This window comes from Acipenser ruthenus, chromosome 24, assembly GCF_902713425.1.
Source record: "Acipenser ruthenus chromosome 24, fAciRut3.2 maternal haplotype, whole genome shotgun sequence".
Lineage (NCBI taxonomy): Eukaryota > Metazoa > Chordata > Actinopteri > Acipenseriformes > Acipenseridae > Acipenser > Acipenser ruthenus.
Window position 1 is genome coordinate 10,489,546 of NC_081212.1, and position 12,829 is coordinate 10,502,374.

General features: G+C 41.6%; 20 non-coding genes and 1 pseudogene across 20 annotated transcripts; 11 read left to right on the plus strand and 10 right to left on the minus strand.

Moving 5' to 3' along the window:
* The first annotated feature begins 208 nt into the window (after positions 1 to 208).
* Positions 209 to 368, plus strand: LOC131700780 (U4 spliceosomal RNA; annotated as a pseudogene).
* Positions 369 to 585: 217 nt separating this feature from the next.
* On the minus strand, positions 586 to 642 carry LOC131700945 (U7 small nuclear RNA). The gene has a single exon (XR_009308754.1). It is a non-coding gene; the product is annotated as a U7 small nuclear RNA (small nuclear RNA).
* Positions 643 to 1,197: 555 nt separating this feature from the next.
* trnav-aac (transfer RNA valine (anticodon AAC)) lies at positions 1,198 to 1,270 on the minus strand. Its single transcript has one exon. It is a non-coding gene; the product is annotated as a tRNA-Val (tRNA).
* Positions 1,271 to 1,397: 127 nt separating this feature from the next.
* On the plus strand, positions 1,398 to 1,470 carry trnav-cac (transfer RNA valine (anticodon CAC)). Its single transcript has one exon. It is a non-coding gene; the product is annotated as a tRNA-Val (tRNA).
* A 1,190-nt stretch (positions 1,471 to 2,660) lies between these two features.
* LOC131700750 (U4 spliceosomal RNA) lies at positions 2,661 to 2,800 on the plus strand. Its single transcript, XR_009308559.1, has one exon. It is a non-coding gene; the product is annotated as a U4 spliceosomal RNA (small nuclear RNA).
* Positions 2,801 to 3,039: 239 nt separating this feature from the next.
* LOC131700946 (U7 small nuclear RNA) lies at positions 3,040 to 3,096 on the minus strand. Its single transcript, XR_009308755.1, has one exon. It is a non-coding gene; the product is annotated as a U7 small nuclear RNA (small nuclear RNA).
* Positions 3,097 to 3,651: 555 nt separating this feature from the next.
* On the minus strand, positions 3,652 to 3,724 carry trnav-aac (transfer RNA valine (anticodon AAC)). The gene has a single exon. It is a non-coding gene; the product is annotated as a tRNA-Val (tRNA).
* Positions 3,725 to 3,851: 127 nt separating this feature from the next.
* On the plus strand, positions 3,852 to 3,924 carry trnav-cac (transfer RNA valine (anticodon CAC)). The gene has a single exon. It is a non-coding gene; the product is annotated as a tRNA-Val (tRNA).
* Positions 3,925 to 5,114: 1,190 nt separating this feature from the next.
* On the plus strand, positions 5,115 to 5,254 carry LOC131700785 (U4 spliceosomal RNA). The gene has a single exon (XR_009308593.1). It is a non-coding gene; the product is annotated as a U4 spliceosomal RNA (small nuclear RNA).
* Positions 5,255 to 5,493: 239 nt separating this feature from the next.
* On the minus strand, positions 5,494 to 5,550 carry LOC131700947 (U7 small nuclear RNA). The gene has a single exon (XR_009308756.1). It is a non-coding gene; the product is annotated as a U7 small nuclear RNA (small nuclear RNA).
* A 555-nt stretch (positions 5,551 to 6,105) lies between these two features.
* trnav-aac (transfer RNA valine (anticodon AAC)) lies at positions 6,106 to 6,178 on the minus strand. The gene has a single exon. It is a non-coding gene; the product is annotated as a tRNA-Val (tRNA).
* Positions 6,179 to 6,305: 127 nt separating this feature from the next.
* On the plus strand, positions 6,306 to 6,378 carry trnav-cac (transfer RNA valine (anticodon CAC)). The gene has a single exon. It is a non-coding gene; the product is annotated as a tRNA-Val (tRNA).
* A 1,190-nt stretch (positions 6,379 to 7,568) lies between these two features.
* On the plus strand, positions 7,569 to 7,708 carry LOC131700751 (U4 spliceosomal RNA). Its single transcript, XR_009308560.1, has one exon. It is a non-coding gene; the product is annotated as a U4 spliceosomal RNA (small nuclear RNA).
* Positions 7,709 to 7,947: 239 nt separating this feature from the next.
* On the minus strand, positions 7,948 to 8,004 carry LOC131700948 (U7 small nuclear RNA). The gene has a single exon (XR_009308757.1). It is a non-coding gene; the product is annotated as a U7 small nuclear RNA (small nuclear RNA).
* A 555-nt stretch (positions 8,005 to 8,559) lies between these two features.
* trnav-aac (transfer RNA valine (anticodon AAC)) lies at positions 8,560 to 8,632 on the minus strand. The gene has a single exon. It is a non-coding gene; the product is annotated as a tRNA-Val (tRNA).
* A 127-nt stretch (positions 8,633 to 8,759) lies between these two features.
* Positions 8,760 to 8,832, plus strand: trnav-cac (transfer RNA valine (anticodon CAC)). The gene has a single exon. It is a non-coding gene; the product is annotated as a tRNA-Val (tRNA).
* Positions 8,833 to 10,020: 1,188 nt separating this feature from the next.
* LOC131700778 (U4 spliceosomal RNA) lies at positions 10,021 to 10,160 on the plus strand. Its single transcript, XR_009308587.1, has one exon. It is a non-coding gene; the product is annotated as a U4 spliceosomal RNA (small nuclear RNA).
* A 239-nt stretch (positions 10,161 to 10,399) lies between these two features.
* Positions 10,400 to 10,456, minus strand: LOC131700949 (U7 small nuclear RNA). The gene has a single exon (XR_009308758.1). It is a non-coding gene; the product is annotated as a U7 small nuclear RNA (small nuclear RNA).
* A 554-nt stretch (positions 10,457 to 11,010) lies between these two features.
* On the minus strand, positions 11,011 to 11,083 carry trnav-aac (transfer RNA valine (anticodon AAC)). Its single transcript has one exon. It is a non-coding gene; the product is annotated as a tRNA-Val (tRNA).
* A 127-nt stretch (positions 11,084 to 11,210) lies between these two features.
* Positions 11,211 to 11,283, plus strand: trnav-cac (transfer RNA valine (anticodon CAC)). The gene has a single exon. It is a non-coding gene; the product is annotated as a tRNA-Val (tRNA).
* Positions 11,284 to 12,473: 1,190 nt separating this feature from the next.
* Positions 12,474 to 12,613, plus strand: LOC131700752 (U4 spliceosomal RNA). Its single transcript, XR_009308561.1, has one exon. It is a non-coding gene; the product is annotated as a U4 spliceosomal RNA (small nuclear RNA).
* Positions 12,614 to 12,829: the final 216 nt, after the last annotated feature.

Here is a 12,829-nt window from a genome sequence, read left to right on the forward strand (position 1 = left end):
CAAAGCAATGACGGTCTACACTTCAGTTCATATATAATCGGAATAAAAAAGTGGACTCTGTTGCATTGTGAGGCTGCAGTGTCGATAACATAAACCTCTACGTTTGAGGGATCATTTAACTGTACTGTATTATATCGCAGTAACTTGCCCACCGGCAAGTCAAATGTCTTTGCTGTAGGGGGTAGCATTTAGTTATCCCAAGTTCTGTAGCTTTGCGCAGTGGCAGTATCATAGCCCATGAGGTTTGTCCGAGGCGTGATTATTGCTAGTTGAAAACTTTAACCAATACCCCGCCGTGGTGACTTGAAATATAGTCGCCGCTGGCAATTTTTGACAGTCTCACAGTCTGCTATCATGTAGTTGAAAGAACAGAACAAATGTTGACGCTTTGACATTCTGGGTTTGGTTTTGTATTCTACTGATTGGGCACAACATTTGAGTTGATCTTTTTACTCTTTATAACATACAAGTGTATTTACAAGGTTAGGGGCCGTTTCTCCTGTTGTGTCAATTATATTACTATGCAGCTGGCAGGCATTCGGAACGCGCACGCTAACAACGCGTCATCTTTCATTTTACAAAACACGGGGCATTCGACACGGAGAAAACCTTCTAGACAAATACTAAAAGAGCTAAACATCAATTTGCCTCCCCAGCCATGTTAATAGATATCTGGCTTTTTTGCAGTAGCATTAAAGTTGTGGTGACACACGAAAAAGAAACATGGAAATCTGTTTTGGGGTTGGGGAGTTAACCTACCAAAAAATTTACGCACATGAATATATCATGAAAACAGCCATGCATGGAGGTCATGGGAACTCTCCGTTCTATTGCTTTCCTTTCTCCCAGATATATCATGCACATTATGTAACTTCTCTTCAAAGGCAATTTTAGTATACAGACTGTAGTTGCAAAAATAATACAATATCTTTTGACTAGAGTTCATCTTTTAAAAACAACTACTTTGCCAACAGAAGAAAAAAAAGGCTAACAGAAGACGGTTTCGCTCCGTCGACCTCTGGGTTATAAGGCTCAGCACGCTTCCGCTGCGCCACTCTGATACAGCTGCTTCTCGAATGAAACACCCATTAATAAAATAAAATAAATCAATCAATTCTCAGTGCAACTTTTTGACGCAGTCTGCTGCTGGACTCACAGAGAGCGGAGAAGACCGCAACAAAAAAACGAACAAGCACATGTTTCCACCCGGTTTCGAACCGGGGACCTTTCGCGTGTTAGGCGAACGTGATAACCACTACACTATGGAAACTTTCACATGTACATTGTTACATTCAGCTGGGCTTTAAGTGAAGACTGCCTTGCACTGCAGGATCCAAAATGGGTAATCGGCACTGTATGCTTAGAGCGCAACACACGGATCGTTTGTTAAGCAACATGTTTCCATAGTGTAGTGGTTATCACGTTCGCCTCACACGCGAAAGGTCCCCGGTTCGAAACCGGGTGGAAACACAGCACGGCATCTTTTTTTCACTGTATGTATTTATTCTCCCCAGGTAAACAGCCACCCAGACCAGAACGATGTATTTGTAGTGTGCATGGTGCATTGTCAATGCAAGTCTGACTGTATATTAAACGGAGTGAGAATGCACTCTGCAACGTTTTGGCTTCGACTGCTGCTTGACTCACAGAAACGACAATGTTGATACTCTGACTCTTCTTCTTAAAATGCATGTTAAAATGCGGAATGTTTTCAAATTCCATGAATTCGCAGGTCTGTACAGAACAAGACGACTATCTGGTCTCACAAAATGTTGCTGGTTCTCGTAGAACAAAGAAGAGTTTGATCAACTATGTCATTCATGCCGACAAAGCTCAGGAGGGCGATCGTTAGGTTGAATATCTAAATTTCCCGGGTTATATCCCGAGTTTCGACAGATGTCAGTTTATTCATATACCTACAGAATCACAGGTACAAATATTGCAGTTAAAGTTTATGCTTTTCAAATCCGTGCACGAAAGGGGGTGCCCAAATCAGAATGAAAGTCACGGGGGGAGTAATCAAAACATCGCAAAAGAAAAATACACTGCATTAAACAAATCATTTGGAGCGGTCTAAAATGAGCAATCCAGGTTCGATTCATTGTTTTGCCCTTTCGATGGCAGCAGTGTAAAAAAATGACCTGCACATTTCTCTGCTGGCTTCGGGTAGCAAACAAGAAGCAGCGATTTCCCATATGATCTAGTGGTTACGATTCCCGTTTTTTCACCCAGGTGACCAGGGTTCAACTCCCTGTATGCGAATTCATTTATTTACTTGTGGAGGTAATTGTCAGATAAAAGGATTGAAAAATGAAACCCCACATTGTAGGATGGGGAGACTTATAACTAGTGACCATTATATAAAAAAAATAAATAACGTTTGCTTATGTTAGATGCAAGAGAGCGAGACAGATAGATTTGCATCTTGGTATCCCATCACTCCTATGTGCACCAAAGCAATGACGGTCTACACTTCAGTTCATATATAATCGGAATAAAAAAGTGGACTCTGTTGCATTGTGAGGCTGCAGTGTCGATAACATAAACCTCTACGTTTGAGGGATCATTTAACTGTACTGTATTATATCGCAGTAACTTGCCCACCGGCAAGTCAAATGTCTTTGCTGTAGGGGGTAGCATTTAGTTATCCCAAGTTCTGTAGCTTTGCGCAGTGGCAGTATCATAGCCCATGAGGTTTGTCCGAGGCGTGATTATTGCTAGTTGAAAACTTTAACCAATACCCCGCCGTGGTGACTTGAAATATAGTCGCCGCTGGCAATTTTTGACAGTCTCACAGAGTCTGCTATCATGTAGTTGAAAGAACAGAACAAATGTTGACGCTTTGACATTCTGGGTTTGGTTTTGTATTCTACTGATTGGGCACAACATTTGAGTTGATCTTTTTACTCTTTATAACATACAAGTGTATTTACAAGGTTAGGGGCCGTTTCTCCTGTTGTGTCAATTATATTACTATGCAGCTGGCAGGCATTCGGAACGCGCACGCTAACAACGCGTCATCTTTCATTTTACAAAACACGGGGCATTCGACACGGAGAAAACCTTCTAGACAAATACTAAAAGAGCTAAACATCAATTTGCCTCCCCAGCCATGTTAATAGATATCTGGCTTTTTTGCAGTAGCATTAAAGTTGTGGTGACACACGAAAAAGAAACACGGAAATCTGTTTTGGGGTTGGGGAGTTAACCTACCAAACAATTTACGCACATGAATATATCATGAAAACAGCCATGCATGGAGGTCATGGGAACTCTCCGTTCTATTGCTTTCCTTTCTCCCAGATATATCATGCACATTATGTAACTTCTCTTCAAAGGCAATTTTAGTATTCAGACTGTAGTTGCAAAAATAATACAATATCTTTTGACTAGAGTTCATCTTTTAAAAACAACTACTTTGCCAACAGAAGAAAAAAAAGGCTAACAGAAGACGGTTTCGCTCCGTCGACCTCTGGGTTATAAGGCTCAGCACGCTTCCGCTGCGCCACTCTGATACAGCTGCTTCTCGAATGAAACACCCATTAATAAAATAAAATCAATCAATCAATTCTCAGTGCAACTTTTTGACGCAGTCTGCTGCTGGACTCACAGAGAGCGGAGAAGACCGCAACAAAAAAACGAACAAGCACATGTTTCCACCCGGTTTCGAACCGGGGACCTTTCGCGTGTTAGGCGAACGTGATAACCACTACACTATGGAAACTTTCACATGTACATTGTTACATTCAGCTGGGCTTTAAGTGAAGACTGCCTTGCACTGCAGGATCCAAAATGGGTAATCGGCACTGTATGCTTAGAGCGCAACACACGGATCGTTTGTTAAGCAACATGTTTCCATAGTGTAGTGGTTATCACGTTCGCCTCACACGCGAAAGGTCCCCGGTTCGAAACCGGGTGGAAACACAGCACGGCATCTTTTTTTCACTGTATGTATTTATTCTCCCCAGGTAAACAGCCACCCAGACCAGAACGATGTATTTGTAGTGTGCATGGTGCATTGTCAATGCAAGTCTGACTGTATATTAAACGGAGTGAGAATGCACTCTGCAACGTTTTGGCTTCGACTGCTGCTTGACTCACAGAAACGACAATGTTGATACTCTGACTCTTCTTCTTAAAATGCATGTTAAAATGCGGAATGTTTTCAAATTCCATGAATTCGCAGGTCTGTACAGAACAAGACGACTATCTGGTCTCACAAAATGTTGCTGGTTCTCGTAGAACAAAGAAGAGTTTGATCAACTATGTCATTCATGCCGACAAAGCTCAGGAGGGCGATCGTTAGGTTGAATATCTAAATTTCCCGGGTTATATCCCGAGTTTCGACAGATGTCAGTTTATTCATATACCTACAGAATCACAGGTACAAATATTGCAGTTAAAGTTTATGCTTTTCAAATCCGTGCACGAAAGGGGGTGCCCAAATCAGAATGAAAGTCACGGGGGGAGTAATCAAAACATCGCAAAAGAAAAATACACTGCATTAAACAAATCATTTGGAGCGGTCTAAAATGAGCAATCCAGGTTCGATTCATTGTTTTGCCCTTTCGATGGCAGCAGTGTAAAAAAATGACCTGCACATTTCTCTGCTGGCTTCGGGTAGCAAACAAGAAGCAGTGATTTCCCATATGATCTAGTGGTTACGATTCCCGTTTTTTCACCCAGGTGACCAGGGTTCAACTCCCTGTATGCGAATTCATTTATTTACTTGTGGAGGTAATTGTCAGATAAAAGGATTGAAAAATGAAACCCCACATTGTAGGATGGGGAGACTTATAACTAGTGACCATTATATAAAAAAAATAAATAACGTTTGCTTATGTTAGATGCAAGAGAGCGAGACAGATAGATTTGCATCTTGGTATCCCATCACTCCTATGTGCACCAAAGCAATGACGGTCTACACTTCAGTTCATATATAATCGGAATAAAAAAGTGGACTCTGTTGCATTGTGATGCTGCAGTGTCGATAACATAAACCTCTACGTTTGAGGGATCATTTAACTGTACTGTATTATATCGCAGTAACTTGCCCACCGGCAAGTCAAATGTCTTTGCTGTAGGGGGTAGCATTTAGTTATCCCAAGTTCTGTAGCTTTGCGCAGTGGCAGTATCATAGCCCATGAGGTTTGTCCGAGGCGTGATTATTACTAGTTGAAAACTTTAACCAATACCCCGCCGTGGTGACTTGAAATATAGTCGCCGCTGGCAATTTTTGACAGTCTCACAGAGTCTGCTATCATGTAGTTGAAAGAACAGAACAAATGTTGACGCTTTGACATTCTGGGTTTGGTTTTGTATTCTACTGATTGGGCACAACATTTGAGTTGATCTTTTTACTCTTTATAACATACAAGTGTATTTACAAGGTTAGGGGCCGTTTCTCCTGTTGTGTCAATTATATTACTATGCAGCTGGCAGGCATTCGGAACGCGCACGCTAACAACGCGTCATCTTTCATTTTACAAAACACGGGGCATTCGACACGGAGAAAACCTTCTAGACAAATACTAAAAGAGCTAAACATCAATTTGCCTCCCCAGCCATGTTAATAGATATCTGGCTTTTTTGCAGTAGCATTAAAGTTGTGGTGACACACGAAAAAGAAACATGGAAATCTGTTTTGGGGTTGGGGAGTTAACCTACCAAACAATTTACGCACATGAATATATCATGAAAACAGCCATGCATGGAGGTCATGGGAACTCTCCGTTCTATTGCTTTCCTTTCTCCCAGATATATCATGCACATTATGTAACTTCTCTTCAAAGGCAATTTTAGTATTCAGACTGTAGTTGCAAAAATAATACAATATCTTTTGACTAGAGTTCATCTTTTAAAAACAACTACTTTGCCAACAGAAGAAAAAAAAGGCTAACAGAAGACGGTTTCGCTCCGTCGACCTCTGGGTTATAAGGCTCAGCACGCTTCCGCTGCGCCACTCTGATACAGCTGCTTCTCGAATGAAACACCCATTAATAAAATAAAATAAATCAATCAATTCTCAGTGCAACTTTTTGACGCAGTCTGCTGCTGGACTCACAGAGAGCGGAGAAGACCGCAACAAAAAAACGAACAAGCACATGTTTCCACCCGGTTCCGAACCGGGGACCTTTCGCGTGTTAGGCGAACGTGATAACCACTACACTATGGAAACTTTCACATGTACATTGTTACATTCAGCTGGGCTTTAAGTGAAGACTGCCTTGCACTGCAGGATCCAAAATGGGTAATCGGCACTGTATGCTTAGAGCGCAACACACGGATCGTTTGTTAAGCAACATGTTTCCATAGTGTAGTGGTTATCACGTTCGCCTCACACGCGAAAGGTCCCCGGTTCGAAACCGGGTGGAAACACAGCACGGCATCTTTTTTTCACTGTATGTATTTATTCTCCCCAGGTAAACAGCCACCCAGACCAGAACGATGTATTTGTAGTGTGCATGGTGCATTGTCAATGCAAGTCTGACTGTATATTAAACGGAGTGAGAATGCACTCTGCAACGTTTTGGCTTCGACTGCTGCTTGACTCACAGAAACGACAATGTTGATACTCTGACTCTTCTTCTTAAAATGCATGTTAAAATGCGGAATGTTTTCAAATTCCATGAATTCGCAGGTCTGTACAGAACAAGACGACTATCTGGTCTCACAAAATGTTGCTGGTTCTCGTAGAACAAAGAAGAGTTTGATCAACTATGTCATTCATGCCGACAAAGCTCAGGAGGGCGATCGTTAGGTTGAATATCTAAATTTCCCGGGTTATATCCCGAGTTTCGACAGATGTCAGTTTATTCATATACCTACAGAATCACAGGTACAAATATTGCAGTTAAAGTTTATGCTTTTCAAATCCGTGCACGAAAGGGGGTGCCCAAATCAGAATGAAAGTCACGGGGGGAGTAATCAAAACATCGCAAAAGAAAAATACACTGCATTAAACAAATCATTTGGAGCGGTCTAAAATGAGCAATCCAGGTTCGATTCATTGTTTTGCCCTTTCGATGGCAGCAGTGTAAAAAAATGACCTGCACATTTCTCTGCTGGCTTCGGGTAGCAAACAAGAAGCAGTGATTTCCCATATGATCTAGTGGTTACGATTCCCGTTTTTTCACCCAGGTGACCAGGGTTCAACTCCCTGTATGCGAATTCATTTATTTACTTGTGGAGGTAATTGTCAGATAAAAGGATTGAAAAATGAAACCCCACATTGTAGGATGGGGAGACTTATAACTAGTGACCATTATATAAAAAAAATAAATAACGTTTGCTTATGTTAGATGCAAGAGAGCGAGACAGATAGATTTGCATCTTGGTATCCCATCACTCCTATGTGCACCAAAGCAATGACGGTCTACACTTCAGTTCATATATAATCGGAATAAAAAAGTGGACTCTGTTGCATTGTGAGGCTGCAGTGTCGATAACATAAACCTCTACGTTTGAGGGATCATTTAACTGTACTGTATTATATCGCAGTAACTTGCCCACCGGCAAGTCAAATGTCTTTGCTGTAGGGGGTAGCATTTAGTTATCCCAAGTTCTGTAGCTTTGCGCAGTGGCAGTATCATAGCCCATGAGGTTTGTCCGAGGCGTGATTATTGCTAGTTGAAAACTTTAACCAATACCCCGCCGTGGTGACTTGAAATATAGTCGCCGCTGGCAATTTTTGACAGTCTCACAGAGTCTGCTATCATGTAGTTGAAAGAACAGAACAAATGTTGACGCTTTGACATTCTGGGTTTGGTTTTGTATTCTACTGATTGGGCACAACATTTGAGTTGATCTTTTTACTCTTTATAACATACAAGTGTATTTACAAGGTTAGGGGCCGTTTCTCCTGTTGTGTCAATTATATTACTATGCAGCTGGCAGGCATTCGGAACGCGCACGCTAACAACGCGTCATCTTTCATTTTACAAAACACGGGGCATTCGACACGGAGAAAACCTTCTAGACAAATACTAAAAGAGCTAAACATCAATTTGCCTCCCCAGCCATGTTAATAGATATCTGGCTTTTTTGCAGTAGCATTAAAGTTGTGGTGACACACGAAAAAGAAACATGGAAATCTGTTTTGGGGTTGGGGAGTTAACCTACCAAAAAATTTACGCACATGAATATATCATGAAAACAGCCATGCATGGAGGTCATGGGAACTCTCCGTTCTATTGCTTTCCTTTCTCCCAGATATATCATGCACATTATGTAACTTCTCTTCAAAGGCAATTTTAGTATTCAGACTGTAGTTGCAAAAATAATACAATATCTTTTGACTAGAGTTCATCTTTTAAAAACAACTACTTTGCCAACAGAAGAAAAAAAAGGCTAACAGAAGACGGTTTCGCTCCGTCGACCTCTGGGTTATAAGGCTCAGCACGCTTCCGCTGCGCCACTCTGATACAGCTGCTTCTCGAATGAAACACCCATTAATAAAATAAAATAAATCAATCAATTCTCAGTGCAACTTTTTGACGCAGTCTGCTGCTGGACTCACAGAGAGCGGAGAAGACCGCAACAAAAAAACGAACAAGCACATGTTTCCACCCGGTTTCGAACCGGGGACCTTTCGCGTGTTAGGCGAACGTGATAACCACTACACTATGGAAACTTTCACATGTACATTGTTACATTCAGCTGGGCTTTAAGTGAAGACTGCCTTGCACTGCAGGATCCAAAATGGGTAATCGGCACTGTATGCTTAGAGCGCAACACACGGATCGTTTGTTAAGCAACATGTTTCCATAGTGTAGTGGTTATCACGTTCGCCTCACACGCGAAAGGTCCCCGGTTCGAAACCGGGTGGAAACACAGCACGGCATATTTTTTTCACTGTATGTATTTATTCTCCCCAGGTAAACAGCCACCCAGACCAGAACGATGTATTTGTAGTGTGCATGGTGCATTGTCAATGCAAGTCTGACTGTATATTAAACGGAGTGAGAATGCACTCTGCAACGTTTTGGCTTCGACTGCTGCTTGACTCACAGAAACGACAATGTTGATACTCTGACTCTTCTTCTTAAAATGCATGTTAAAATGCGGAATGTTTTCAAATTCCATGAATTCGCAGGTCTGTACAGAACAAGACGACTATCTGGTCTCACAAAATGTTGCTGGTTCTCGTAGAACAAAGAAGAGTTTGATCAACTATGTCATTCATGCCGACAAAGCTCAGGAGGGCGATCGTTAGGTTGAATATCTAAATTTCCCGGGTTATATCCCGAGTTTCGACAGATGTCAGTTTATTCATATACCTACAGAATCACAGGTACAAATATTGCAGTTAAAGTTTATGCTTTTCAAATCCGTGCACGAAAGGGGGTGCCCAAATCAGAATGAAAGTCACGGGGGGAGTAATCAAAACATCGCAAAAGAAAAATACACTGCATTAAACAAATCATTTGGAGCGGTCTAAAATGAGCAATCCAGGTTCGATTCATTGTTTTGCCCTTTCGATGGCAGCAGTGTAAAAAAATGACCTGCACATTTCTCTGCTGGCTTCGGGTAGCAAACAAGAAGCAGCGATTTCCCATATGATCTAGTGGTTACGCTTCCCGTTTTTTCACCCAGGTGACCAGGGTTCAACTCCCTGTATGCGAATTCATTTATTTACTTGTGGAGGTAATTGTCAGATAAAAGGATTGAAAAATGAAACCCCACATTGTAGGATGGGGAGACTTATAACTAGTGACCATTATATAAAAAAAAAATAACGTTTGCTTATGTTAGATGCAAGAGAGCGAGACAGATAGATTTGCATCTTGGTATCCCATCACTCCTATGTGCACCAAAGCAATGACGGTCTACACTTCAGTTCATATATAATCGGAATAAAAAAGTGGACTCTGTTGCATTGTGAGGCTGCAGTGTCGATAACATAAACCTCTACGTTTGAGGGATCATTTAACTGTACTGTATTATATCGCAGTAACTTGCCCACCGGCAAGTCAAATGTCTTTGCTGTAGGGGGTAGCATTTAGTTATCCCAAGTTCTGTAGCTTTGCGCAGTGGCAGTATCATAGTCCATGAGGTTTGTCCGAGGCGTGATTATTGCTAGTTGAAAACTTTAACCAATACCCCGCCGTGGTGACTTGAAATATAGTCGCCGCTGGCAATTTTTGACAGTCTCACAGAGTCTGCTATCATGTAGTTGAAAGAACAGAACAAATGTTGACGCTTTGACATTCTGGGTTTGGTTTTGTATTCTACTGATTGGGCACAACATTTGAGTTGATCTTTTTACTCTTTATAACATACAAGTGTATTTACAAGGTTAGGGGCCGTTTCTCCTGTTGTGTCAATTATATTACTATGCAGCTGGCAGGCATTCGGAACGCGCACGCTAACAACGCGTCATCTTTCATTTTACAAAACACGGGGCATTCGACACGGAGAAAACCTTCTAGACAAATACTAAAAGAGCTAAACATCAATTTGCCTCCCCAGCCATGTTAATAGATATCTGGCTTTTTTGCAGTAGCATTAAAGTTGTGGTGACACACGAAAAAGAAACATGGAAATCTGTTTTGGGGTTGGGGAGTTAACCTACCAAACAATTTACGCACATGAATATATCATGAAAACAGCCATGCATGGAGGTCATGGGAACTCTCCGTTCTATTGCTTTCCTTTCTCCCAGATATATCATGCACATTATGTAACTTCTCTTCAAAGGCAATTTTAGTATTCAGACTGTAGTTGCAAAAATAATACAATATCTTTTGACTAGAGTTCATCTTTTAAAAACAACTACTTTGCCAACAGAAGAAAAAAAGGCTAACAGAAGACGGTTTCGCTCCGTCGACCTCTGGGTTATAAGGCTCAGCACGCTTCCGCTGCGCCACTCTGATACAGCTGCTTCTCGAATGAAACACCCATTAATAAAATAACATAAATCAATCAATTCTCAGTGCAACTTTTTGACGCAGTCTGCTGCTGGACTCACAGAGAGCGGAGAAGACCGCAACAAAAAAACGAACAAGCACATGTTTCCACCCGGTTTCGAACCGGGGACCTTTCGCGTGTTAGGCGAACGTGATAACCACTACACTATGGAAACTTTCACATGTACATTGTTACATTCAGCTGGGCTTTAAGTGAAGACTGCCTTGCACTGCAGGATCCAAAATGGGTAATCGGCACTGTATGCTTAGAGCGCAACACACGGATCGTTTGTTAAGCAACATGTTTCCATAGTGTAGTGGTTATCACGTTCGCCTCACACGCGAAAGGTCCCCGGTTCGAAACCGGGTGGAAACACAGCACGGCATATTTTTTTCACTGTATGTATTTATTCTCCCCAGGTAAACAGCCACCCAGACCAGAACGATGTATTTGTAGTGTGCATGGTGCATTGTCAATGCAAGTCTGACTGTATATTAAACGGAGTGAGAATGCACTCTGCAACGTTTTGGCTTCGACTGCTGCTTGACTCACAGAAACGACAATGTTGATACTCTGACTCTTCTTCTTAAAATGCATGTTAAAATGCGGAATGTTTTCAAATTCCATGAATTCGCAGGTCTGTACAGAACAAGACGACTATCTGGTCTCACAAAATGTTGCTGGTTCTCGTAGAACAAAGAAGAGTTTGATCAACTATGTCATTCATGCCGACAAAGCTCAGGAGGGCGATCGTTAGGTTGAATATCTAAATTTCCCGGGTTATATCCCGAGTTTCGACAGATGTCAGTTTATTCATATACCTACAGAATCACAGGTACAAATATTGCAGTTAAAGTTTATGCTTTTCAAATCCGTGCACGAAAGGGGGTGCCCAAATCAGAATGAAAGTCACGGGGGGAGTAATCAAAACATCGCAAAAGAAAAATACACTGCATTAAACAAATCATTTGGAGCGGTCTAAAATGAGCAATCCAGGTTCGATTCATTGTTTTGCCCTTTCGATGGCAGCAGTGTAAAAAAATGACCTGCACATTTCTCTGCTGGCTTCGGGTAGCAAACAAGAAGCAGTGATTTCCCATATGATCTAGTGGTTACGATTCCCGTTTTTTCACCCAGGTGACCAGGGTTCAACTCCCTGTATGCGAATTCATTTATTTACTTGTGGAGGTAATTGTCAGATAAAAGGATTGAAAAATGAAACCCCACATTGTAGGATGGGGAGACTTATAACTAGTGACCATTATATAAAAAAAATAAATAACGTTTGCTTATGTTAGATGCAAGAGAGCGAGACAGATAGATTTGCATCTTGGTATCCCATCACTCCTATGTGCACCAAAGCAATGACGGTCTACACTTCAGTTCATATATAATCGGAATAAAAAAGTGGACTCTGTTGCATTGTGAGGCTGCAGTGTCGATAACATAAACCTCTACGTTTGAGGGATCATTTAACTGTACTGTATTATATCGCAGTAACTTGCCCACCGGCAAGTCAAATGTCTTTGCTGTAGGGGGTAGCATTTAGTTATCCCAAGTTCTGTAGCTTTGCGCAGTGGCAGTATCATAGCCCATGAGGTTTGTCCGAGGCGTGATTATTGCTAGTTGAAAACTTTAACCAATACCCCGCCGTGGTGACTTGAAATATAGTCGCCGCTGGCAATTTTTGACAGTCTCACAGAGTCTGCTATCATGTAGTTGAAAGAACAGAACAAATGTTGACGCTTTGACATTCTGGGTTTGGTTTTGTATTCTACTGATTGGGCACAACATTTGAGTTGATCTTTTTACTCTTTATAACATACAAGTGTATTTACAAGGTTAGGGGCCGTTTCTCCTGTTGTGTCAATTATATTACTATGCAGCTGGCAGGCATTCGGAACGCGCACGCTAACAACGC